General features: G+C 35.1%; 1 long non-coding RNA gene across 1 annotated transcript in view; it reads left to right on the top strand.

Moving 5' to 3' along the window:
- Positions 1–27,226, top strand: part of LOC109277930 (uncharacterized) — a 141,017-nt gene that overhangs the window by 608 nt on the left and 113,183 nt on the right. The gene's annotated exons all lie outside the window — the stretch shown is intronic.

The raw sequence follows: 27,226 nt of genomic DNA, 5'->3' as shown, positions 1-27,226 counted from the left end.
TAGGGCCTTGATGACACAGGAGACTCCCTTAAAGATCGTGCCTGCATGCTGTGTCTGTTGTAATGCTTCAGACAAGGACAGATTTCTGAATCTGAATTGTGCCTTCACAAATATTTTTCTCCTTATTCTTATTTTTCTTTGTATTATAACTTTGTTGCTGTCCTGAGGGGAAAAAAGAAAGAGGCCTTAATATTCTGGTTTTAGTCCATTTTTTTCTTTTTTTTTTTAATTTTTTTTTTTTTCAACGTTTTTTTTTTTTATTTATTTTTGGGACAGAGAGAGACAGAGCATGAACGGGAGAGGGGCAGAGAGAGAGGGAGACACAGAATTGGAAACAGGCTCCAGGCTCTGAGCCATCAGCCCAGAGCCTGACGCGGGGCTCGAACTCACAGACCGCGAGATCGTGACCTGGCTGAAGTCAGACGCTTAACCGACTGCGCCACCCAGGCGCCCCTAGCCCATTTTTTTCTTACCATAGTATACAGAATAGAATGCTGGAAGTAAAGGCATGTTATTTTCTGTTATAAAACAATTTCACAAGTAAATTTCACAGCCTAAGTCCAGCCTCTTAATTAAATAGTAGATAAACAATACCCACATGCAGGAATAAAAAATAGAAACCTTGTGAATTATAGATCTCTCTACATTATAAACTCTCCAGATGAATTATGCTGTTTTTACATAGTGTTTTTTTGCCTCATCAGAATTCTTCAACATAAAAGAGTAGTACATTGACTCTGGTATGAAACACACCACATGTAAAATAAAACTTATGAAAAGTAATCTGTTTTAACATATTGATTGTCGCAATTATGATACTACTGAATGTATTAACTTAAGGAACAATTGAGTGGCCAGAAATGGTATTTATCATTATTATTAATCTAGCCTGATTCAGTATGAGTGTAGGGCACAAGAGGTCCCATTTACACTATATATTTTTAGAAATGTAAGATAGTCTTGCAGGTTTTCATTTAGTTCATGAATAGCTAATAACACGTTGAGCCATTAATTTTGAACAAAAGTTTTCCCATTCTAAAAATGCTAGGAAATTAAAAAATGATGTTGATAATATCATTTTTTGAGAAGTGTTAATGATAAGAGTTAAATAGTTTTCCTATCAGGAGCTAAATTTGGTTTATTACTTACAAAAATTGTTATAATTGGCAGCATAATATCACTAAGCAGATACTTTAGTGTCAACACAGACAAGATTATCAACTTGAGTTGCATGCTAAGCACAATTAACTGAAAAACCAAAGTTCAACCAGAGTACACTGATTTGATTCTGAGAGTTCTCCAAAGTTTCAGATTATAGTCACCTTAGAGCAGTTGCATGAGTTAAATAGACAATTTTTTAATTAGAAAAGATAAATATATTTTTTTCATTTGACGGGGGAAGAGGTGTATATTACTCAATGAAGTTATAAAAACCCTTTCTGTTGAAAGACTTAGGTAGCTGAGCTTCTGAAATATGTCTTTGAATTACCAGTGGACAAGCCTATAAGGAGGCAATTGTTTCTGACGAAATTGTCACCAAGGGGTAGACACTCAAATGAAATTGTAGGCATGCAAATTGTGATCTGAATAAATATATGACACAAATATACAGACATGCCATTTCTCACAGCTACTGCTGAAAAGAAACTCTATGAAGTTTTTTTCTATTGCAGTTAATATATTAAAACACTGATATTCCTTGGAATCGTAAAACTTTGACTTCATTTCTTACTTTACCAACTATTCATAACATGACCTGGTGTAGGTCCTCTGACTATGTCATTTGAAAGAAGATAATAATACCTACCTTAGGAGGTTATTAAGAAGATTAAATGTGCAAATGGCTGTGAAACTATAGCACAATACCTGACACATGAATAAAATTAACTTTAAGTGGTTAAAAATAATCACTGTAATGAAGTCATCATGTCATGGACTAGTTCTATTTTGTTTTCCATTCATCATTCAGCTCTAGTAAAGGATGATCTGGCAAATTGTGTAATATTTCCTTGGCGACAGTTAAATAGAAGCCTGAGGTAGATTTGACAATAATATCTTGGAAGAAACAAAGATAATTGCTATTTGTTACATTTTTATCCACACTTCACTAATCCATCTACTTTAAATTTATAAAATCCGCAGGCAGTTTTTCTGAATTTTCAGCCAGATAGCCAGGAAACTCAGATGGTTTTTTAAGTTTATAAAATAAGCAACTGCCTACTCAAAATGAACTTGTCCATGGGGATGCCTCAGTGGCTCAGTCAGTTGAGCATCCAACTCTTGATTTCTGCTCAGGTCATGATTTCATGGTTGATGAGATCAAGCCCTCCATCGAGCCTCATGCTGGGCTCTGTGCTGACAGCACGGAGCCTGCTTGGGATTCTCTCTCTCCTCTCTCTGCCCCTCCCCTGCTCGCACGCCCTCTCTTTCTCTCTCTCAAAGTAAATAAATAAACATTAAAAAAAAAAACACTCTTTAACTTGTCCATGAAGATGTGGAATGCAATGAGATTATAATCACATGTGTTCTCACATCTCTTCCCACACATAAAGAGTTTCTTTCTCCTTGGAATTTCTCCTTAATATCCTTAAGAAAAAAAGCCAAGGTATAAGTGTCATTTAACATAATTTTACTTTTTTCAGCTTCGAAAGGAAATGAAAGCAGTTATCAAGAAAAGGGCATATGGGATATTTTAATGACGGCTAACATAATGCTAACAAATAGCTCCTGTGTTAGAATCTAATGTATTTCTTCCAGCTCATCACTCATGCCAATCCTGTTCCTTAATACTTATCTACATAGAATATAAAATAGGTGGAATGCAAGAATGTGCTTCACATAGTTGGAAATATAATTGTAATTTTAATCCTGTAATATAAAGCAAAACAACAATAGCATGAACAATAACTTCTGGAAACTTTTCCTGTGACACAGCATCTACTGTCATACCATCAATAGCCATAATGAAAATCAAGTAATAACTCACATCACCAGGGAATCATATTGGCCTTAAAATACTGGACAATTGTGGGAATGTCTCTAGGATGAAAAATAATACTAAGAAGTTTCCTATAACTTCCCTGATTTAGAACTTTCATGTGTGTGAAGAAAAAAATTCAAGAACAAGAGAGACATACATTCTTATGCTTTTTGCATTTCACCACTTCATTTGGGATACCTGTCAGTCAATCCAATTTGGAGTGTCTATTTTGTTTGGAGGAACGGGTTAGGTGTGGAAAGAAACCTTTTGAGTCCTTATCAAGAGAGCTGGAAAGGTAGAGCAAGTGTGTTAGTCAATTTGCCTATTTGTTAATCTCTTCTCTCCTTCCACGGTCCCTGTCAGTGAGTGTCAGGTCACATGACAGATCCCCCAAACACAACCCACAGCTGATTGTATTAATTATAGGTACTTGACTCGAGCTGAACCAATCAGATTCATCTTCCAAACATTTGGAATTAGAATTTAGAAATTCTACTTAGCAGCTTTGGGCCATTTAGGGAGACCATGTAAAGCTGACCCTGGAATGGCCATGTTTGAGCTTGCGTAAGTGAAACACAGAAATCTCCAGAGAGAAAGAAAAAAATTGATTCAGGCACATAAAAAAATGAATAAATGAAAGTCTCTTTGGTCCTAGAGGGAGAGAATAGAGAGAATGAAATCAACAGCCTTAGATCTTGATGGCATTGTTTCCTTGTTCCAGTCTCTCAAAAAACCTGCCCCTGAGTTTTTTAAATAGTGTTTTATCCTTTAAATGAATTTCCCTTCATTAATTAATTAGTTTGAGTGAATCTGTATTCCTTACAACCAATGACTAAGGTAAGAGAAGTAAGCCTAGTCTTACTTGAAAACAAAGTTTTACAGAACTATATTCTTAAAGTTACTATTGTTAATTTGGTAGAATGTGTATGACAGTTTGGGTCTTTTGGTTTTGTTTTTGAAAGGTAGTATGTGTGTTGGGGCGCTTGGGTGGCTCAGTCGCTTGAGCATCCGACTTCAGCTCAGGTCATGATCTCACAGCTTGTGAGTTCGAGCTCTGCATCAGGCTCTGTGCTGCCAGCTCCGAGCCTGGAGCCTGCTTCAGATTCTGTGCCTCCCTCTCTCTCTGCCCCAACCCACTTGTATTCTGTCTCTGTCTGTCTCAAAAATAAATAAACATTAAAAAAAAATTTTTTTTAAATAAAAGGTAGTACATGGGTAAGTGTAAAGATGTCAAACAAAAGCAGAAATTTCATAAATGAAGGCATTAATCTAATGTGAAGTAAGATAAATATTATTTGATCATACTAAAAAAAACTATTACAAATAGAGTCCAGCTTTACACTTAAAAGTTCTTTTATAATATTTAAAGTTTACATATAGATGAAATATGTACATCTTGACTGTTTTCTAGTCTCTTACCCCTTGTTATAATCTTGGATTTTCCTTTTTGTGTTAGATTTTTATTTTTATCAAATATATGTACATAGTTTTTATTAAGGCAAATTTTGCTGAAGTAATTATAATAATGCCTATCTTCTTCACCCAAACCAAGTACTGAATTCTTCTAAATGTATGTTTCCCTGCTATTTCTGTATTTCTAAATAATATTGTTTACTGTTACCTCAGTATAGCAGTGTCATTGCTGCCACTGCTTCTTTTCCCCTTTGCGTTCCCTTTTTATATAGGGTTTACTTTTCTCAAACACCCAAATTTATTCAAACACGCAAATACATTTTGCCATCATAGGCCAACTAGAACACAGCAATTCTTCCTTCCATCTCTATAACCTTTCATTTTTTCTTGGATTTAGTAATTACTTAAAGTGTTCATTTGCCAGTTTTTATTATTCATTTGTCTAAATTTACTGTAGTTTTTCAGTACTGTTTTTGAGTGTTCAATCATCAATTTCTTCTTTCTCTGCTTTTAATTTCTCTTCTATACCCTGTTCCAACCTGGACTGTCCTTTACACATTTCAGTTCTAGGGAATTTTCTTGTGTAATTCTTTAGATGATTTCATTCCCTCCATTTTCTTGCTTGCAAGTTGGATCTTTTGTTGGATCCTCTAAATTCTTTGTTTTTCATCTCGTTTCCCATCTCCTTGACTTTTTTGCTCTACTTTTTGGGAAATGTCTTCAATATCATCTTCCAAATCTTCTATTAAATTGGTCTTTGGGCTATCTTATTTTTTATTCCTAAGCCTTCCTTGTTCCCTGTGTTTCCAATAGCATGTTGTTCTTATTTTAGTTAGCAGTAATCATCTGTTACCTTTCTGAGAATACTATGTAAAGTATGTTCTGCTCCTTTCAGTGTCTGTTTTCTTTAGATGTTTCATTTTCTCTTTATCTTGTCTAATGTCTGCCTTTCATGTTGAAGACTTTACTCAATGTCTTGTGATGCTCAGCTGTCTGTTTCATATTTAAGTATAAGTCACTAGAATGTTATATGGAAGCACTATGTGTTTATGATGAATAGGGTGTGGCTTTTTTTTTTTTTTTAATTAGGATCTCTCAATGTCAGTTTCATTAGGTCTTTTCTTTGGGGGTCATTTGATTCTCCAGAGAAGTATTCTCTTATTCTTCTAACTGGGTGGGTATATGTCTCAACACCTATATTTCAGGAGCAGGGTCCAGAAGGGGGCCAGAATCCCACCAATCAGTATAAAAATTTTGACTTATCTTTTTGGCCTCAGCCCCATTTCCTTTCCCATACCTCATGTTGATTAGTGCTCCAAAGCCTCTGGGATGTAGTAAATTATCTAGAAGCTGAATCATTGATATCCTCCAGGGTAGAAGGTGGGAAGAAAATAGGGAGGGCAATACTTAGCTTAGAAGTGTGGGGAAATAGATAAAATCTGAGGATCTAGCTACTTTCAACCATTTTCCTTGGTTTTAGCATTGAGTGTCACTACCAACTTCCCCAGTACCCTGTGCCTCAATGTCCTAAATCTTTCCATGTTTCTGTAGGGCAAATTAAACCAAAAAGAAAAATGGAAGAAGAAAAAAAAAGACAAAAAACATGTTTTTTCTGGGTAACGTCCTATGTGTATACCCACGTTTTAGCTTCATTTACTGAACACCACTCTCCATCTGCTTTCTATCACCCAGAGAATTCCATTTAAATCTCCCATCATCTTTATCTCCCTTAATTTTTTTTTGTTCTCTTTTTATTCCTTTACTTTATTGGTGCTTCAAGAGAATGAGGAAATTGATGCCTAGTTAATCAGAAGTTTTCTCCTCATTTCATGTAGTATAAATTTAGTTTCCCTTCTAAAAGATGGTTCTGCTCATCCCTCTTGCCAGGTCCTGAGTTTATTCCCAGGGTAAAATAATTCAATATGAAAAAACTAGCATGAAGAATTTTCCTGAATTTACATAAAGAAATTTCAATTACAATGTTTTATAGTTTTCCTTAATAAAAAGCAAATTAGCCAACAGGAAAAAGCACACCATAATGGTGGTAGCCACAGTTGGCAGAGTTGTGAATTTTTAGCCAGTGAACACACTGGCTCAGTGAGTGGAACAATGATTCAGTTAATATGATCAAGCTGAGTGGTGAAGCTCCAGGGACATCCCCAAAGAAGGAGAATGCCATGTGTTTGCCACTGATCCTGTTAATGTGCTTTGCTCTTTAAACTGCAACCTTAAAAATAAAGTACACAATTTTAGTTTACCAGAGTCACTCTTCACTACTAGAAGTCATCTGAACTTTTAAACATTGGCCAAAGCTTTCAAATTACTTTATCAGAGTTAGGAAAATCTGGTTGTAAACTATATGCTAAATAATATCAGATTAGTTAGGAGAATAGCTTAGTGCAGTTTAACAAATAAGCCTGTCCTTTCTTAATTTCACCCCACTTCTGCCACCATATGATAGGTACAACCATTCTGCGGTCTTTGAAAAAACACTGTGTAACTGTGGGCTTAGGCCTAGGTCATTCTTCTAGATAAACCCTTATAATCTATGCTGACTTTTTGAGTCTCCCAAATCCTCGTGCACATAAATTGTCGTCTGCTATTCTTCTATAGATGTCACATAATGTAGTTAAATGGCCACTGTATGAAGAACAAGAGAAGTTTTAGACCTAGTCCTATTTTCTAAATTTCTGTGTCAGTTTCCCAGAGTTGTGTGACTCAAACAATAACAGATATATGGAAATGCCTTGTAAGTATAAAGAAATATGTATAATTCATAAATAAATTTCACCAATTTTAGTTTTTAGAGCGATAGTGATAATTTTAGGAATGGGAATTTTAATTTTTGTAATAAAAAGAATTTCAATGGATTAATTTGATGGGCCTAACTTTTAATTAAGATTTTATGACTTCAGGGCCACCTGAGTGGCTCAGTCGGTTGAGCATCCCACTTCAGCTCAGGTCATGATCTCACAGTCCATGAGTTCGAGTCCCACGTTGGGGTCTGTGCTGACAGCTCAGAGCCTGGAGCCTGCTTCGGATTCTGTGTCTCCATCTCTCTGTGCCCCTCTCCTGCTCATGCGTGCTCTCTCTCTCTCTCTCTCTCTGTGTCTCTCTCTGAAAAATAAGTAAATGTTAAAAAAAAAAAAAACATGTATTATGACTTCAGAAAAGAAAAATACCAGAAGGCCTTTTCCAAGTTATGCATTTTCCTTGTAACTAGCTAGAGTGTTTTTTGGGGGGCCAAATTGTGACCCCCATCCTAAATTTATATTTTGGAGCTCAACCTCCAGTACCTCAGAATGTAACTTTATTTGCAGATAGGACCTTTAAAGGGGTAATTAAATTAAAATGAGTTTGTTAGGGTGGACCCTAAGCCAATATGACTGGTCTCCTTACAAGAATAGGAGGTTAGAACATAGAGAGAACACAGGGAGAAGATCACATCTTACAAGACAAGGAGAGAGGCCTAAGAAGAAACAACCCTGTAGACACTTTGCTCTTAGACTTGCAACCTCTAGAATTGTGAGAAAATATAAGCCACTTTTGTTAAGTGAGCCCTAGAAAACAAATGAACTGTTTTAGAGTAAAAAGAAGGAAATGTCAGTCATGTCCCAGACTAACATGCATCCTTTACTAGAAATTTCACTAATAACCAAAAGATTATGTCTTAGGATCCGAAAAATATTGGTAATTTTATTAATTTAATGTTATATTTCACACTATTCTTTATTGTGTTTAGTTTAAATTTTACTAATAGATAAATTGGCAATGTTTTATACCTTATGAATAAAGCTGCTGTATAGTCATGCATTCAGTAGCATCATCAGAGTACATATGATATTAGCTTTGTTTTTTTGTTTTACCAGATGAAATTTACTGAGCTAAAAGCTGGAATACAGCTAGTATGCAAGCCATTCTCCTGGCAATTTATATACATACATATAAATTTATGTGCCTGTATTTATATATACGTATATATAGTCAGTAAATTAGAAAGGTCTAGGTGGGAGATACAAATTTAGAAGTCACTATCTTTGAAAAATAACATAGTTCTTCATTTATATTTAAGACCACTTGAATTTTTGAAACTGGTAGTTCCAGCATATTAGGTTATTAATATTTAGGTTATTATTTATTGATAAATAAAAATATTTCAAAAGCCTGAATAGTTTACTGATATAATCTTACTTGCTCCAATTTATGAATCATAGGAAAAGAGGACAACTGTATGTTATTTGACCTAAATATAACAAATGTCAAATATTATCTCCCTGAACATTGAAATATAATCTTCCTGTATATTTGTCCCAGGATATTTAATATACAGGGAGATTGTATTTGATATAAGTAACATAGAGTAAAAGGAATATTATCTTGGCACATCCCAGTTAATGGAATACCCTTATGGGATTTCTGGTTACTTTTTTCTTAGTTAAGAAAAACAATAAAGGGACATGGAATGTCCTATATGAATCTGAGTTATTTTTGCCATTTGGAATAGTTTTGCAGCATGCTGGAATTGCTTGGTCTTCAAGCAAGTTCTTTGGACTGAAAGGAGGTATTCTAGAATCTAGAAAGCCATTTTGTTTTATTATGTAGAAAAATAAAATATGTAGAAAATTAAAGGGTGTTAATCTATTTTTTTGAATAAAGACTCATAAGTCAAAGATAAAATAGGAATCTAAGAAAAGTAATAGTAACAAATGAACATAAGCTGTTTCCTGTAAACAGCATATATTCCGACTTCTCTCTTGTTCCTATTTGTGAGTTGTTTGTGCTTTTTCCTAAGACCAACCCCTGCACTTGATCGCCCAATTTCATGACTTTTTTTTCAATTCAGGCTGTCATTCCAGTAATTTTTCCCTCTCCTTTATTGTTATTTTTCTTTCTCACGGATTATAAGCAAGAAAACATCATGGCTTCTCACATCAGTCTTTTGTACTTTCCTTTCCCCAGCTATCTTTTATCAAGAACACAAATGGCATTCACCTTTCTAAATACATACACTGGTTCATTTTCTTTCCTCATCTTACTTAGCTTCAGAGCAACATTTTAATTCTTTTTATTATTATTATCATTTGAGAGAGAGTGTGTGTGTGCACAAGTGGGGGAGAAGGGCAGAGGGAGGGAGGGAGAGAATCTTAAGTAGGGTCCACACTCAGTGTGGAGCCCAACATGGGGCTCAATCCCATGACCCCGGGATCATGACCTGAGCAGAAATCAAGAGTCTCGACACTTAGCTGACTCAGACACCTAGACACCCCAAGAGCAGCATTTTAAACAGTGACTTTCAGGACACTCTGTCTATTGGTTTTCTTCCTACCCTACTGGCCACTTCTCAGACTCCTTTATTGGATCCTCAAAATCTTTTTGACCTAGCAACATTAGAATGCCTGAAAGCTGAGTTACTGAATATCTCTGTAATCTCATCAAGATACATAGCTTTGAATGTCATCTACCTGCTGGTGACTTCTAAGTTTATATCCCACCCCCTATTTCTCTTCTCTGACTTCAGACTCATATACATAACTGCTTACTTGACATCCTTAATTGGATGTCTAAACAACATTTCATACTAAATATGGTTAAAATTGAACTCTTAATATTCCATTCTTCAATCTGCTTTCAAATCAGTGTCTCCAGTAGTCTCCCCTTCCTCAGTAATGGCGAATACATCAGTTCAGATTTTCCGTCCAAAAAATTTTATCTTTCTCTCATACCCCACGTCCAATCTGTCAATAACTTTTGGCTTTTTCTTTAAAATATATTGAGAATTTAACCTCTTCTCACCACACCTATCTCTCACCTGGATTATTGCAACTGCCTTCTTATGGTTCCTGCTTAACTCCTTGTTCTCATATAGTCAATATAAAAGCCAGAGTAAGCCTTTTAAAAGATAAGTTAGAGCCTATCATTTCTTTTTTTTTAATTAAGTTTTTAATTCCTGTATAGTTAACATACACTGTTATATTAGTTTCAGGTGTACAGTACAGTGATTCATCTATTCTGTACATTACTCGGCGCTCATCATAAGTGTATTGTTTAATCTCCATCACCTGTTTTCCCCACCTACTTCCCCTCTGGTAACCATCAGTTTGTTCTCTACAGTTAAGAGTCTGTTTCTTGGTTTGTCTGTCTCTCTCTCTCTCTCTCTTTGAATTTTTCCTTTGTTCATTTGTTTTATTTCTTAAATTCCACATATGAGTGAAATCATATGGTATTTGTCTTTCTCTGACAATATTTCACTTAACATTATACTGTAGCTCCATCCATGTTGTTGCAAATGGCAAGATTTCATTCTTTTTTATGGCTGAATCCTCTGAAGATATATTTACTATATCTTCTTTATCCATCCTCTGTTAATGGACACTTGTGCTTCTTCCATAATTTGGCTATTGTAAGTATTGCTGCAATAAACATAGGGATGCATGTATCCCTTTGAATTGGTGTTTTTGTATTTTTTTGAGTAAATACCCAGTAGTGTGCTTACTGGATCATAGGGTAGTTGTATTTTTAGCCTTTGGAGGAACCCGCCCCCCTGTACTCTTTTCTACAGTAGCTGCACCAGTTTGCATTGCCACTAACAGTACACCAAGTTTCCTTTTTCTCCACATCCTGGCCAACACTTGTCATTTCTTATAGATATTATCATGTCTTTATTCGGAAAACTTCCAACAACTTCTATCTCATTCTTAATATAAGGCCTTATAGCAGCCTGCTATTTTTCTTGACTATTAATTCCTCCTTGCCTCTGCTCTAGCCCCATTGGCCTTCTTATTCTAGCCTCTTGTTCATGAAACATGCTAGAAATAGTAAACCTCAAAGCTTTTCCCCTGGATTTTCATTTTTCCTAAAAGACTACTTCCCTGTGTCCTCCCACCTCTTTATCTAGAGATAAATTTGGGGAGAACTGACATCATAACAAGATGAGCTTCTAATCTATGAATTTGATAAATGTTTTCCCTTACTTAGTTGTTCTTTCATTTCATTAATTAATATTTTGTAGTTTTCAGCACACAGATGTCATACATTTTAAAAGTTTGTCTCATGTTTTATGATTTTTATGCTGTTTTAAATAATTTCTTTCCATTTCAAATTGCAATTGTCCATGGCTAGTATTTAGATATAGTTGATTTTTGTTGATATTTTAATGTTCATTTATTTTTGAGAGAGAGAGGGAGAGACAGAGTGTGAACAGGGGAGGGGCAGAGAGAGGTAGAAACAGAACTCTCCAGGCTCTGAGCTGTTGGCACAGAGCCCCATGCGGGGCTTGAACTCACAAACCTCAAGATCATGACCTGAGCCAAAGTCAGATGCTTAACCAAACAAGTCACTCAGGTGCCCCGATTTTTGTTGATATTTTATCTGCAAGTTTACTCTATTCACTTATTAGTTCTAGAGACTTTTTGTAAACTGCAGGATTCCCTATGTTGGAGATCATGTCATCTATGAATAAAGAAAGTTTTACCTCTTACTTTATGATCTGGATTAATTGTATTTCTTTTTCTTATTTAATTTCACCTGCTGAAATCATCAAGGCAATGTTAGAGTAATGAAGGGAACTCCCTTGCCTTGTTCCAAATCTTAGGGAGAAAACATTCAGTCTTTTACCATTAAATGTGACAGGTAACTCTAGGTTTTTTTGTAAATTCCTTTTATCAGGTTGAAGCAGTCCCCTTCTGTTCTTAGTTTGTTGAGCTTTTATCATGAATGGACGTTGAATTTTGTCAAATTATTTTTCGATAGCTATTGAAAAGATCATATTGGTTTTCAGGCTTTTGATATTGTTAATTCCCATATCCTTCATAAAATATGTTTTAGATATTCAAGAGGAGCAATGATACAGATTTTGATCACAGGGACCTTTTTTTCATTGGACAACTTTTAGAACTAATGATCTATGGAACATACTGGGAAATGCTAATATAGAAAATAAATGTATAACATGGACATAATCCTTTTTAAACTCATAGGATTATTAATGAAGGGTAACCAACATAATGTAGATAAAGCATTTAGCTTAGTGCTAAGCACATAATAAATGCTCAAGAGATATTCAAACATTAAAAGCTAATTCATATATTAATTTGACCATGAATTCTGCATTTATTGTATGCTTATTCTTTCAATGTCACCTTTAGTAGCATTATAAATATTAACATGAAAACTAAAATGACTTGTTCAAAAATTATTGTTCCCATTGGTTTTTCTTAACCCTATAAGGAAAATGTATGTTCTGTCAGAATTCTAAAAAGAGTCATTATCACAGCTCAGATTCACCAGATTTTAACATTACCCTACAGAGGCCTGACTAAATTAGAAGGTGTACCTCAGCATCACATGATTATTATTTTACAAGTTGGAAATAGCTTTTGTGAAATTACTTCCAAGAGATAAGCATGCCTTATGAATGCTGATTCATAAACGCTTGTTCATAAGGATTAAGGCAACACAACAATTCACCCTTTCACCTTCTCATTTGCCTCGTCACACATTTGGAAAAGCTTCAACTGTGTGCGTAATCTTGGAGATCAATATCTGGGCTTTAACCATCACTTCTACCAAAGGAAATGAAAACATTTCTAAAACTCATGGAAAACAAGGATATAATTGTTGAACACACACACACACACACACACACACACACACACACACAAGTAAATACAGCTTTACCTTTGACTTGGAGAGTCCCAAACTTATTATTTGCAATAGTGTTATACAACCACAGATAACTTTATTGATCAATCACAGGCTGAGTTTTCATTTGGTTGATGTAAAGGATTTGTTCTTTTTAGTGTAAAAATTGCCAGGAAAGGAGAAGAACCAGACAATTACAAGTGACACACCAAATATCTCTTTCCTGTTACAAGTTTTGCCTTAAAACTAAGTAATTATGTGGGTCTGATGATTTGCCATCCCTGGGACAATAGTTTCCTGACATTTCAGGACAGCAGTTTATAATAATGCTTACATGTGGGTTTCATATTGCATGTTGTTAAAAGAATCAGTGGGTCTAGACTGGAGTTTATTTTTTAAGTACATGGTAATAATCTGCTATATTCCAAACAGAAGGGCGTCTATGCCTAACTCAAAACAAGAATAATTGAGTACCAGGAAGGAGCCATACTGCCTATGCTATTAGGAGTGGGAAGGGGTGAGTGGTGAAGCAGAAAAAAGATACATCAGGCCTTCATTCCTTAAGATCTGGAAATACATTAAGCAAAGCTGTTTGGATCAATAAACAACTATGTACCTGGTATGACTCTGCCTCAAAGTGGTCATAAAAGCCAGGAGACCAGTCTTACAGTCAAGATACCAAGGTTCAAGCCCCACCAGTGCCACTTAGATAAATTACCTTAGATAAATTTACTAATTTCTCTTGAGTTTTCTCAGCTGTAAAATTCTCATCTTATCTTAATCAATCGTAACTCATAGTTTTATGGCAAAAATAAAGTAACATGCAAAATATTTTATAAACTACAGATCACTATAATATTAAAATCTCTTTCTCAAATGTAAATGCTTAGAAAAAATTGCTATAGTCATCTTTTAACAACATCAAAGAAAGAAAAAGGGCCAAATTGTTTTATTTTTAAATCCAAGATCTAAATGGCTATAAATCTATTTCTTTGAAATATATATCAATATTTCTTGAGTTATGTAGTTGATGTAATGAATCTATAGTTTCTAACATTGTTATTTTTCCTCCCTGTGGTTATAAGCACTTATAACGTAGCCCATTGGCATCTGGCCAGTCTCCCCAGGGCTTGAAAATAATTGTTAGTGGCTTGTGATGACTTCAGCTAATGCCTTAAAAAACATAAGAGGAAAGAATTGGAAGTTACAAATTGGAAACTTCTCAGTTGAGAAAATTACCTATTTTCTCATATATTTTAGGGCTGTCTCTGGTCTTTCATCCATTTGTAGTCACCTAGATGAATCAGGTTACAAATGAGTTTTTCAAAGAGAATAAAGGTAAATAATAACACTTCAATCTAATCATTTGGATAGCTGAGATATTCTTTTAATTTTCTCATACCTAATGTATTTAATAAACATCTTTATCTTTTATTTTTCTTCATAATTATAGTTTATTTCTTTTGGCTTCTTATTTGAATCCTACAAGAGTATCCTAAGATACTTTCAGTAACCTTAAAAAACATTATTCCCCTACGGATATCTTAGCAACAGAGTTTTTTGAGTTGCTTTAAATGCTGGCTTCCAAGTGCCACTATACTGGATGCCTAATTTCATTTATGAATATAAAATCCATACTTTGGTGTTCATCTAACTTCTAAGTAAATGCTTTTAAAGTGTTGCTATGTTTTAAAAAAACTATCAGAACATTTCTGTTGAATGAAGCAATGACCGTTTTCACTGAATTAAGAACTCTTTAAGTAGGGTTCTTCTGAATTTACAAAATATTATCTCAAGAATATCCTTCTCCAGGCTCTTAAAACAGAAAACTACTTTTTAACTACCATGTTATTATATGCTGGACAAACAAAATGCCACATTTTCATTGCAGTCATGTGGATTTTAAAATTTAATTAGTGAGATTTAATTAAATGAGTGCATGGCTTCTATTAATATTTTGGATAACTCTTCTAATCAGTGAGATATCCTTAGATGAATGTTTTTGCTTTTATTATGCCTTGTTAAAATGGTTAACAGTTAACTGTAAGACACATGCCAACAGTTTCATTTACATTAATGACTCTGTCTCAAGTAATTTCGTTTTCTTTTTGGCCACTTTTCTCTCACTCTATGCAAACTTTTAGTTTTTGTTTCCAATTTCATAAACATCAGATCATAGTTGGTTTCATTATTCTTATATTTCTTCTTTCTTTATTATCCATCCTTTCATTCTCTATGTAGAAATTACAACATAAAGTTTACTTTACTCCTAACTTTCTCTAAATGAACTCATTGGTCACAAACATTAACCAATTTAAACAAAACACCATGAAATGATAATATTGTAAGGGGTGCTGCAGGTATCGCACAGGCTTAACATTTTTAAGTAAAAATTAGTGTAGCCAATAGATGGCAGAACCAGTACTCAAATCCAGGGCTTCAGACTCTGAGACCTACACTTGAATTCCCTCCTTGACTTCTCAAAAAAGAGCCCTTATTCTTTCCTTAAAATTTTTTAAATGTTTATTTTTGAGAGAGAGCATGAGTGGGGGAAGGGGTAGAGAGAGAGAGAGAGAGACAAACAGACACACAGAATCCAAAGCAGGCTTCAGGCTCTGAGCTGTCAGCACAGAGCCCAACACGGGACTCGAACCAATGAACAGTGAGATCATGCACTGTGCCCAAATGGGCCGCTTAACCAACTGAGCCACCCAGGAGCCCTATTCTTTTTTTATCACATATGTAATACATGGTCATTTGTAAATCTTAGAACTTAGTCAAAAAGAAGAAAATAAACAATAGCAAATCATAACCACTGTTATGGTATACACCCTTCTTGGTCTGTGCTGCCCAATATGGTAGCCACTAGCCACATACAGTATTTAAATTAAAATAAAATAAGGTAAAAATTCTATTCCTCACTTGCTCTAGCCATACTTCAAGTACTCGGCAGCTAGAAGTAGCTAGGGACTACTGTATTAGCAGAGATATGGAACATTTCCTTCATCATGGAAAATTCAGGGGCACCTGTGTGACGCAGTCGATTGAGCATCCGACTCTTGATCTTGGCTCATCATGATCTCATGGTTCGTGAGTACAAGCCCCACATTGAGCTCTACTCTGATGGTGCAAAGCCTGCTTGGGATTCTGTCTCTCCTTCTCTCTCCCTCCTCTGCTTTCTCTCTTTCTCTGTCTCTCTCTCTCTCTCTCAAAATGAATGAACATTAAAAAAAAGAAAATTCATCCAACAATGCAATAAATGTAGACTTTTCATGCATAAAGAAATGCATGCATACACATGTACCAAGGTGTGCATATAAATATGTGTACATATGTATGTGTGCATAAACACATAAATTCATATTTTTAAGTATAAATGAGTCACACTGTTTGTAATATTTGTAATCTGATTTTTTTCACTGAACACAAACATTTCCCATGTTAGCATATGTAATCTGCATAATCACTTTAAAGAAGAATTGTTCATTGTAGTTGTATATCATAATACATTTAATAAGCTCTTCCATTTGTACTTTTAGATGATTAGCTTCATTTTAATGTGATACATAATGCTACAATGAACATCCCTATTTATGCAACTTTATACTTTTATCTAATTCCCTTAGGATGAATCTCTAGAAGGAGATTTTTTAGATGGAAAAGGTGTGCACAACTTTAAGGCATTTACTATAAAGACTAACTTTATCTCAAGGAAAAAAAAATAACAATGTACATCTTCACTAGTTATGTGAGAACTCACCTGTTACTCCCTACCCCTACTAACATAGGTATTAGTTTACTTTCTTTTTAAATTCATGAAGACTTAATTTACCTTATTTTTGGTTCATCAGTCCTCTCTGAAGCTTTATATCTAAGGAGAATATCAGCTAAATAAATTGCATGGTGAAAAGAGTATGAACTAAATTTGGAAAAAGTTAAAATGAGTTTGAGTTATGTAATATATATAAAGCTGTAGGAATTACATATGTGTTTTTATATAAATTTTTAGAAATTATGTAAGTATAAAATATAAATGTAAAAGTATATTAAATTATATATGCTTATGTACATAAATCTTCACACATGTCAACATTTATAATTAGGAATAACTTTCACTTAATACTTTAATAGGCTGTTATTATTTTCTGCAAACATCTTAATTATGACAAATTTGCCACTACACAGACCATTTTGAAACCACAATAATACATTCCTGGGTGTGTTATGCTGGGAAATTGCCATTCTGGGAAAAATGAAGTCACTTGGCCTTTAAATTGGTGCGTCAGAATGTTCAAGGAAAGTAATATCTAATGAGAAGGCATGTATTACAATAGCCACTTAATTATAATTCATTAAATTTCAGTTCCAGTAACACCTATTTATTCCGTGAGATTTTTTTAACTTGTGTTCTCTAAATAATTTTATTATTTTACTAGTCATTAAATTTATTTTCTTTAAAGTACCAACTTAAAATATATGCCACAAGCTATAAAACAGACCAGAACAAAGCTTTTTCCTAACTGGTAGATTCTGACTAGTTCATTCCAGTTCCCTCGCCTGATGACTGATGATCTCTGCACTCTGAGCTCATACATTCTCAGATTTTGTATTTTATACCTATCCTATCACATGACCAGCATTAGTCCTTCAGTACATTAGTTCAAATTAGTTTTTCAAATGATATAATCATTACCTGAAAGCCCTGAGAGAATGGAATGCAAGACAGGTAAAGGTTGATGAGAAAATAGATGCTAAGGGCTATAAAGGGCAGAGCTCTATAGTAGGAGTGAGGTTATTGTAGTGGATGAAGGGAGGGCTATTTTTAAAAAATTAATGTTTTTACACGAAACTGGCTCATTTTGTAAGATTTAGGATGAAAAGCATTACAGTGTTGTTGACATTTAATATGGTAAGTTTCAGGGAGAAAGTGAGATGGGGGTGCTTTGATGCAGAAAGGAAAGTATATTTGGTAGGAAGATATGAAGAGGGAGATATTCCAAGAATAGAGATTAAATAGTATGCTTCATAGGTGGCACCTGGCTGACTTAGCCAGCAGAGCATGTGACTCTTGATCTCGGAGTTGTTAAGTTTGAGCTCCACACTGGGCGTAAAGATTATTTAAAGGTAAAATCTTTTTTTAAAAAAAAGTATGCTTTAATACATTTAGGTTTGCAACACAGTCACTTGAAAAGGAAGTGAATATTTATGTAAACATTCTATGTTTCCAACTGTAACACCAAGGTGATTAAGGGAAAGAAGTTTTTCATAAATAAAGGCAAAAGATCCTTGTTATATTAATGAAATTATTTAGATCACAGATATTTTAACTCCTAAGACCAAAGATGAAATTCAACACTTTCCCAAAATAGAATTGTGTCTTGGAGAGTTACATTACAGCTGAACCACTCTCGTTGATGATTAGAAACTTAACCTCCAGAGTTGTCTTCTGATGTGTATCAATAGCAATTTGTTAGACAAATTATAAAGGATTCCAGAAACTGTGACTATTGATTCAACATATATATTTTTTAAAGCCTCTATACAATAATGATTAGTAGCAATCTTATAAGGTGTATGCATTACCTTTCAGTGCACAGGTTTAAAATTTATCAGTCCTTTGAGTGATGGCTTATTTTATTATTCATGCTCCACTTGTGCTAATCTATTATCTAAGGATAGCTTATGAAGCAACCCTGGAACACGAAGTAATTTTTCCATGTGCACTTAATTAGTGTGATTTCTAGAAGTTCCCACAAGTGCATGTGATGTACTTTTAAGTAAGCAATCTCTCAGAGGGAAAAAGTCATAGCAACATGCAATTGAGAATAATTGGAATATGATTTTGTGTTCTTATAATAATTATGCCATAAATATAAGATGGGGACATTAACATTTGATTCAGAACGTAAGAAGGGCATAATAATAAATCACTTAGAGAAATTTTTAGTTTATAAAAGCTTAATGCTCGAGAAAAGCATATAAATTCTCATTTTGATTTTTTTAAAAAAAATTAACAATGTGCCTCTTAAAGTTCCTTTAGGAAGATAAACTTTACTTGTAATTTAAAATTCTACCAACCCACAGTTTGATTTAAATATATTTCTTTTTTTTTAATCTTTTTTTTTTTTTAACCTTTATTTATTTTTGAGACAGAGAGAGACAGAGCATGAACAGGGGAGGGTCAGAGAGAGAGGGAGACATAGAATCTGAAACAGGCTCCAGGCTCTGAGCTGTCAGCACAGAGCCCGATGCGGGGCTCGAACCCACAGACCGTGAGACCATGACCTGAGCTGAAGGCAGACGCTTAACTGACTGAGCCACCCAGGCGCCCCAATTTAAATATATTTCTAAAAAACTGTCATTACAGAAACCTTTGTTTGTTCAGAAGAAATTAGAAGTAATTGAGAAAAATTTTACCCATCTTCCAATTTTGGACAGGCAGTAAATGTCTTCATGATACTGAGTAATTCAAATAGATACAAAGAACAAAGGTGCAAATATCTTGTGTGTTTGGGAGGTGAGGGATTAGAAAAGGAATAACCTTAAAGTCTTCAGAGAGGAGATATGACACCTAAACACTTTCAAAAAATGAATGAGAGGTGGTTATGCAGATAGTCATAAAAATTAGTAAATACTGAGCTCTCCCCTGTGTTATGAGACTCTGTTCTAAGTGCTATGCATGTGTTAACTACTTTAGTCCTCAGGATTCTATGAGGTGGAAAATATTATTATCTTCTTTTTACAGTTAAGTAGGGCATCTGTCTTAAAGACTCTCAGCTAGTAGACTTAGAAGCCAAAAGTCAATCTGAGAAAGTCTGACTCTAAGTCTCTATTAAAGGCAGAAGGAATGGCCTTTAGTTTCTCCCCCACTGAATTCCATTCTGTCAAGAATAGTTAAATTAATTAAAGCTCCTCATCTCTACCTCTTTTCACCCCTTATTTATACTTTCCACAAATTCCTCATTTTCTTGGTTTTTTTTTGTTTGTTTGTTTTTTTAGAACTTTCATGTATGGATAAACCAAAACTCAGAAGTTTAGGGAAAAAATATTTTCCTCCTCAAAAACCTTTTTAAAAAGCTATTATAAATCAAAAGGCTTCATGTTTTATAACCGCTGTGACTGAAATAGGCAGAATGCCGATTCCATCTTTTTGTCTCATTCATGCTATAGCAACCCTAATCCTCCCTGAGACAATGGGGGCCTCTCAGTGAACAGGGAGTAGGGCACAAATAGGAAGGTAGGAAGACAAAAATGTGTTTAGAGAATTCTAAATATTAAAAAATGAAAGTAGTTTCAGGTTATCATTAGTACTAAGATGAAAGAAAAATCTGGGTGAGGAAAAAGAGAGAAAATGGAAAAAGAAACTTTAGGGAGGTGGTCAGGGAAATCCTCCGAGAGGGTGGTCTTTGCTCCTTGACCCAAGGTTGAGGATAAGCAAGCACAGGGCAACAGCTGCAGGAAAAGCAGAGCAGTCCAGGAACAAGCGTAAAGATCGGAAAAGAGCAAACCCTCCGAGGAAGGGAAAGAAAATCAGAATAGCTATGAGCAATGGAGAGATGATGTGAGGAATTAGAAAGAGATCATTAGGCAGGGCATTTTAGAGTATGATAAGGAATTTGAACCTTATTCTAAAAGGAATGGAAGCCACTGAAGAAATTTAACCAGAGAAGAGGCACAATCTTGTTCCCATTTAAAAAATATAACTCTGTGGAGAATGGAGTCTAAAATGGACATGTGCCAGCTAAGTGGAGCTGTCAAAGATGGAGGTTTAGGTGAGGTTTAGGAGGTCTGTGCTGAAGATGTTTAGAGCCCTAGAAGTGGTTAAGATTGCCTAAGGATAGAACCAAGATGGAGAAAAGAAGACAATCCAGGACTAATTCCTAAAATTATCTAAACTCAAGAGCTTGGGTAGAGGAGAGGCTAGCAAGGTCCAAGCAAAATTTAGACTCTCTCTAGCCAGCCGAGACTCAGTTGTTACAAAGCATGAAGTGTTGATGCCTATAACTTTTGAGCTTTCATGCTCATCCAGTCTATTATCATGAAATGTGACTTTGTCAGTATAAGATTTTAATTTTAGTTTGTGTCTTTGTCTTGTAAACAACTGAACAAATATGGATTGGGTTAAATTAATGGTATTAGCAATCAAATTTTGGCCAGCACACATCCATATATATTAAGCAATGTAATTATTAAAGAGGTAGGGCTGCGGAATATACCCAATGTCTTTTTAAATGTCCAAATCTCAAAAATGATGATTTGAACATTAAAGGCATCCATTATCATGATGAAGTCAATAAGAGTTCAATTAGCCTTGGTATTCTCGTAGGAGAATATATAAACTATCCACAATATATAAAACACAGGCTTTCTAGAAAGATGCTGTATACTGTCTGGTTGTCCAATTAAGCCAGTCTACATGAACTTTAACTGACATTTTTTCCCTCCAGCTAAATTTTATTACTTGCAAAACGTTTATTTTTTTAAAGTTAGACCTAATGTGGGGTAAAGTGTATTACAGAAAACACAAGGACACAAAACAGCAAGAGTAGTTTCATTTGATGTATAAATATCATCATAGAAAAAGCAACATATTTATGCTGTCTCCTTTTTTGAATTTCAGTATCAAATTAAGCTGGATAAAATGTTCCAAATTTTCTTCAGGCAAAATCTTTTTGTTTTCTTAAGCAGCAGTTTTCACTTAATACGAAATATCTCTGTGGCAAATGCCCAGATTTTATATTAACACATGTAATTTTCCAGAAGAAATGTCAAATCCTATTGCTGGCCCTTTAATATGGATTGATTAGATGCAGTGTCAGAGTTGTATTAAGAACATCTGAAATGAAGAACGCCTAGAAAAGTGGGTGCATCACTGGTAACATTAATATTTTGTTTCGGGGGAGGGACTGATTTTTGCTAAAGTTGCACATTTCTCTGGGCTTGAATGGATTGGGTAGAATTTCAGACTGAATGATGAAGTACAAACACTTGCATTCAGATTCTTTGTTATTTTACACATGTATACATGGCTGTCAAGGGAGTTTCTGGTTCCTTGTGATATTCATTAGTGTTGGGGTCTCTTAAATCATCCAGCTGTAACATATAGCAATAGATGTGTGCATCCAATTCCAACACCTCCAGGTCATCCTACAACTCTCATGGGTCACATTTGTCAAAGTTCTCTGAGGCTTTTGGACCTGGAGTTTTGTCTTCTTCAGTCTTAAAGTAACAACCATATTGTTTTTACTGCTCCTGATTACATTTTAATTTTATACTAGAAGATTCTTTCTCCTTTTTGTGTAAAATTTTCCAAGACTGGATCATATATGTAAAATAACCAATGGTATTTACCTTTTTAAGCTATAAGCTAAATAAAATAAAAACTATGTTCACCATAAATTGACCTAGAATCTGATTTCTAGCCACTATGGTCACAATTTTTTTTAATATTTTTATTTTTAGAGAGAGAGCATGAGCAGCAGAGAGGGGCAGAGGGAGAGAGAAAGCATCTGAAACAGGCTCCATGCTCAGCACGGAGTTCAGTGCAGGGTTCCATCCTGTGATCCTGGGATCATGACCTGAGCCAAAACTCAAGAGTCAGATGTTCAGCTGACTGAGCTACCCAGGCGCCCCCATGGCCACAATTTAAAGTTTAATATACACTCACCTACAACCTAGAGTTAATTTTTCTTTTTCTCTTCTCTTTTTCATCAGAGTCACAGATGGAGAAGTTGGTTTTGTATTTTGTAGATATATAACATTAGGGCATTTTAAAAAACAGATCTGCCTCTATGCTGTACTGCCTCTTTTCTTTCTTTTTCTCCTGGTGAAATTCCTCATATTTACCTTATCTTCTATACAGGTTGCTACAGTATTTTCTATGACGCTAGCTTGATTATTTAATATCAAGTATTTTTTGAACAGCCACTGTGTGCGAAGCACTGGGTTAGACTCTGGGATTGTACCAAGAGTCATAAACAAGTTAGATTGACTTCCTCTTGCTATGGAGCTTGTGAATTCATGGGGAAAATAGACAGATGGTTAATTACATTCTAGGGTATAAGTGCTACGGTGGTGGAAACACAGGTTCTAGAAGAACACATAGACAGACTTCCCCTTAAACAACCTGTGGGGTCCCATTCCCTCTGTATAATTCTACTTTATTTTTCAGGAACTTTCCGTACCTCCACTACTTGCTAAATACCACCATTTCTTTTCTATAATAATTTTGCTTTTATACATAATTTTACTCTCATTGTACTAAAAGTAGCATGTTAATCTTTTAAAGACCCTTCTCCTATAAGCCTACGGGGCACTTCTCTGTGCAGATTCATTAATGTGGAACACATTTCCTCTTCCTCTGCACCATCTGCTAAGTGATTTGATGTTGTATCATTTTTCAAATGTCTTTATTAGGAGCTGATGCTTATAGCAGTTTTTCCTTGGAGTCTGAGCAGTCTTTTCTAAAATGCTGTAAGATACCAGTGTTCCAGAGGAGAACAAGGAGAACATCCCTTGGATTCACCAAGGAATCACTGTACATTCTGATCCATTATGTCTGATGTTCCTGATTATTTACTATCAGTATATGCCCATTTGTGGCCCAGTAAGCTGATTCAAAATATTCATGTTTATCCTTATGACTTTATCTCAGGAGGAAATGACTGAGTATTTCAAGTTGTATAATAATCCTTCAAGGTAACATTTGATATAGGTTCCAGACTATTTGGCTAATGACATCATTAAAAAAAAAAAGCTGTTGGGGCACCTAGGTGGTTCAGTCGGTTAAGCATCCAACTCTAGGTTTTGGCTCAGGTAATGCTCTCATGGTTTCACTGGTTCAAACCCTGCATCGGGCTCTGCACTGATGGTGAGGAACGTGCTTAGGATTCTCTCTCTCTCTCTCTCCCTCTCTCTCTTTCTCTCCCTTTCTATCCCTCTCCCACTCACAGTCTCTGTTTCTCTCAAAATAAATAAAGAATAAAAACATTTTCTTTAAAGCTGTCATTTAGTAAATCATCCTCTATACAAAGCATTTTTACAAATGTTGTTGTTGCAACCATGGCGTTTAGGTATTTGTATCTTCATATTTTGGAAAAAGAAAGTGAGGTCCAGACAGATTTATACCTTGTCACCCAGATAGAAAGTGGCAGAGAGAAGCCAGACTCTGAGTGCCGGTCCCTGGCTTCTTTTACATTATAACACACTACCTCCCTATTAAGCAGTCTCAGATTTGTTCTGGTCCCAAGACCACTGGCGAGACCACTGGAACCAAGACTTACAGGTGTTAGGTGCCCCTTTTCCCCAATGGTTGGTATATTTAATTAGCATTTTACCTACTTGAAGTCAGAGTACTCAAAATGCAACCTTGGATACTTGTGTTATGACTGAGTTGTGGTAAATTCTTTAACTTCCATCATAGATTTTAACAGATGTTTACCAGTCCCCCTTCTTTCTTGTGCCTCCCCTCCATTCCCACTCCCTTGAGACCACTTGCCTGACCATAACAATACTAATAATGATTGTATCAGCACATACATGACACCAGGCACCATATGCCACCTTCCACATAAGATTCAACGAATACCACTGAATCATGCCCAAGCCCAAGCTGTTATACACTCAGACTGATTTTGATTCCTGTCACCTTCCCTTGAGACCCAGTCTACAGCTTATCCTAACTCCATCTGCATTATCCTGGTCTTGTTCTCTATTTCTTCCTGGCCTCCTAATCAAAAAATAATACAACCATTGCCAAGTGTATATAGGTTTTAACTGGAAGGGAAAATGGAAATGTATATATTACTTCAGACTATACTTTGTTGCTCAGGTTTTTCTTATTTATTTTAACTTACTTTTCCACTTTTGAATGGGTCCTCCCTTCACATTTCTACCAAATTTTTGTTTCTGAAGCTTTACTTCCATCACATCATGCATACAACAGTTTTGGAGTCTCCTATTACCTAGATGTTCCTAGTCTGATCAGCGGAGTCCATTACAATTTGATTAGAACTGCATATACCTCAGTCAGATGGGCCTATTCCCTACCCCTCCCACCTCAGCCAGCCTCAAAACCATTTTTCATTTCATTGAATCTACCATGAATGCCTCTTCTTGTTCTCTCCCCTGCTTATCTATTTTCACCCATCCTTTCAAGTCCAAATTTTATCTACATGCACGTCCCCTTCTCCATGATCAGCACACACTAATTTCCCAATATAGAGTTCATTGTCTGTGCTACTTCTTAAAATATACAGCTTCCTAAATCATGAACTGAACCAAGTGATTTTCCAGGCTAAGACTTTTCAATGGCTTTCCACTGACTTTAAATCAAACTCCAGTTTCCATGCCATTGGCTTCAGGACCAGGTATGATTATCCTTTTCTACCTCCTCTTTGTCAAGTTCTAATTGATTCATTTCTTCATTGAGAAGTGAAATGGGGATTCAGAACTCCAAAGGAAAGAAATCAGCCAAAAGATTTTTACCAAAATTCCTCTTATTATTTTTATCTAACTTAATATTAAATAATAAACTTTTGCATATATAGTTCCTCAAACCTCAGCTGGTAAGATGTCTTTATGTCAGAAGTTGAGACAGTTGCAGTTACTGATCCTAATCCCACTCCTCCACCACAGATAGAATAAAATTCATCTATGGTTAAATTCTATGAACGTGCTGGTAATTTCTTCCAAAGATTGGAAGGAGTACAGTGTTATCCATTGGTATCCAATTACCATGTTTCTTATATGTAACACTGGAAGGTGGGCTTTCACCATTTTCTAACTTAATAAAAACACAAATCAGGAAGGATATATGCTTTTTTTAACAGAGAGTGGGATTTAAGAACTTTATAAAACAGCACATACTTAATTTTTCTTCCTTTATTGTAACTTCATAAACTATCTCTTGGAACACAATGATTGGATCTTGTGCTGCTTGCGCTACTATGTTCGGAGAAGCAAAGTCAGTTTTCCAATCTCATCACTTCCCAAGAAGGAAATATAATATGGAAAATACCCAGAAGTTTCCATCTGCAAGCACGAAGGATCTTTTGCCCTATCTCATGTCTCTGGCTGCTTACTGTACTTAACCACACTGGCTTCCTTTCTGTTTGTTGCTCAAGAGGGCCCAAGCTGTTTCCTTCCTCAGATCTTTACATGCCTGCCCAGAACATATTTCCTTTCATCTCTTTTCATGGTTAATTCCTCTCTCCTTTTTGGTGTGTCACCTTCTCAAATAGACCTTCACTGATTACCCAACCTAAAGGAGGCTTTTTCTTTAATCTCTGTTTTAGCAACCTGATAGCTTCTTTTATAGAACTTCTCACAACGTTAAATGATTCTATTAAATCATTTGCTTTTTAAAAACTTCTTTCCTACTGTAGAGTTTGTGAAAGCTGATCATGTCTATTTTATTAACTATTAACTAATTTATTAACTATTAACTACTGGGCACTCAGTTCACAGAATTCACAACTACTAAATACCTGTTAAATGAATACATCCCATTTTTCAATTTTAATTGAAATTGTTGCTTTTTTGTGCCTAAGTATTGATTCCTAAATTATAGTGTAATATCTTCAAAGAAACAGATCTTAAACCTCTTTTTTTTTGTATTTTATTTTATTTTATTTTATTTTATTTTATTTTATTTGTTATTTTAAAAAATTTACATCCAAATTAGTTAACATATAGTGCAACAATGATTTCAGGAGTAGATTCCTTAGGGCCCCTTACCCATTTAGCCCATCCCCCCCCACACACAACCCCTCCAGTAACCCTCAGTTTGTTCTCCATATTTATGAGTCTCTTCTGTTTTGTCCCCCTCCCTGTTTTTATATTATTTTTGTTTCCCTTCCCTTATGTTCATCTGTTTTGTCTCTTAAAGTCCTCATATGAATGAAGTCATATGATTTTTGTCGAGAAACAGATCTTAAACCTCTTAATCAGGTGTTATAAATACTTGTTGGATGATATGGCATATTTCTTTCTTTGTTTATCAGAATTTCAGGCCTTCATACTGTTTTGAAACTATTTCATTACAATGTTGGCTGAAACAGTATTTCATTACAATGTTGGCTGATAGCTTCTCAAAAATTAAAGATTTAGGTGTTTTATAGCTTGGAGCTCACACAGTTTGTGGGAACTAGTTGAAAGAAAAATAATAGATACAAATTAGGTACTGGTCCTTAG

Source organism: Panthera pardus, unplaced genomic scaffold (assembly GCF_024362965.1).
Source record: "Panthera pardus isolate Hobbes unplaced genomic scaffold, ASM2436296v1 HiC_scaffold_7, whole genome shotgun sequence".
Lineage (NCBI taxonomy): Eukaryota > Metazoa > Chordata > Mammalia > Carnivora > Felidae > Panthera > Panthera pardus.
This window is presented reverse-complemented; position numbering and strand designations above follow the sequence as displayed.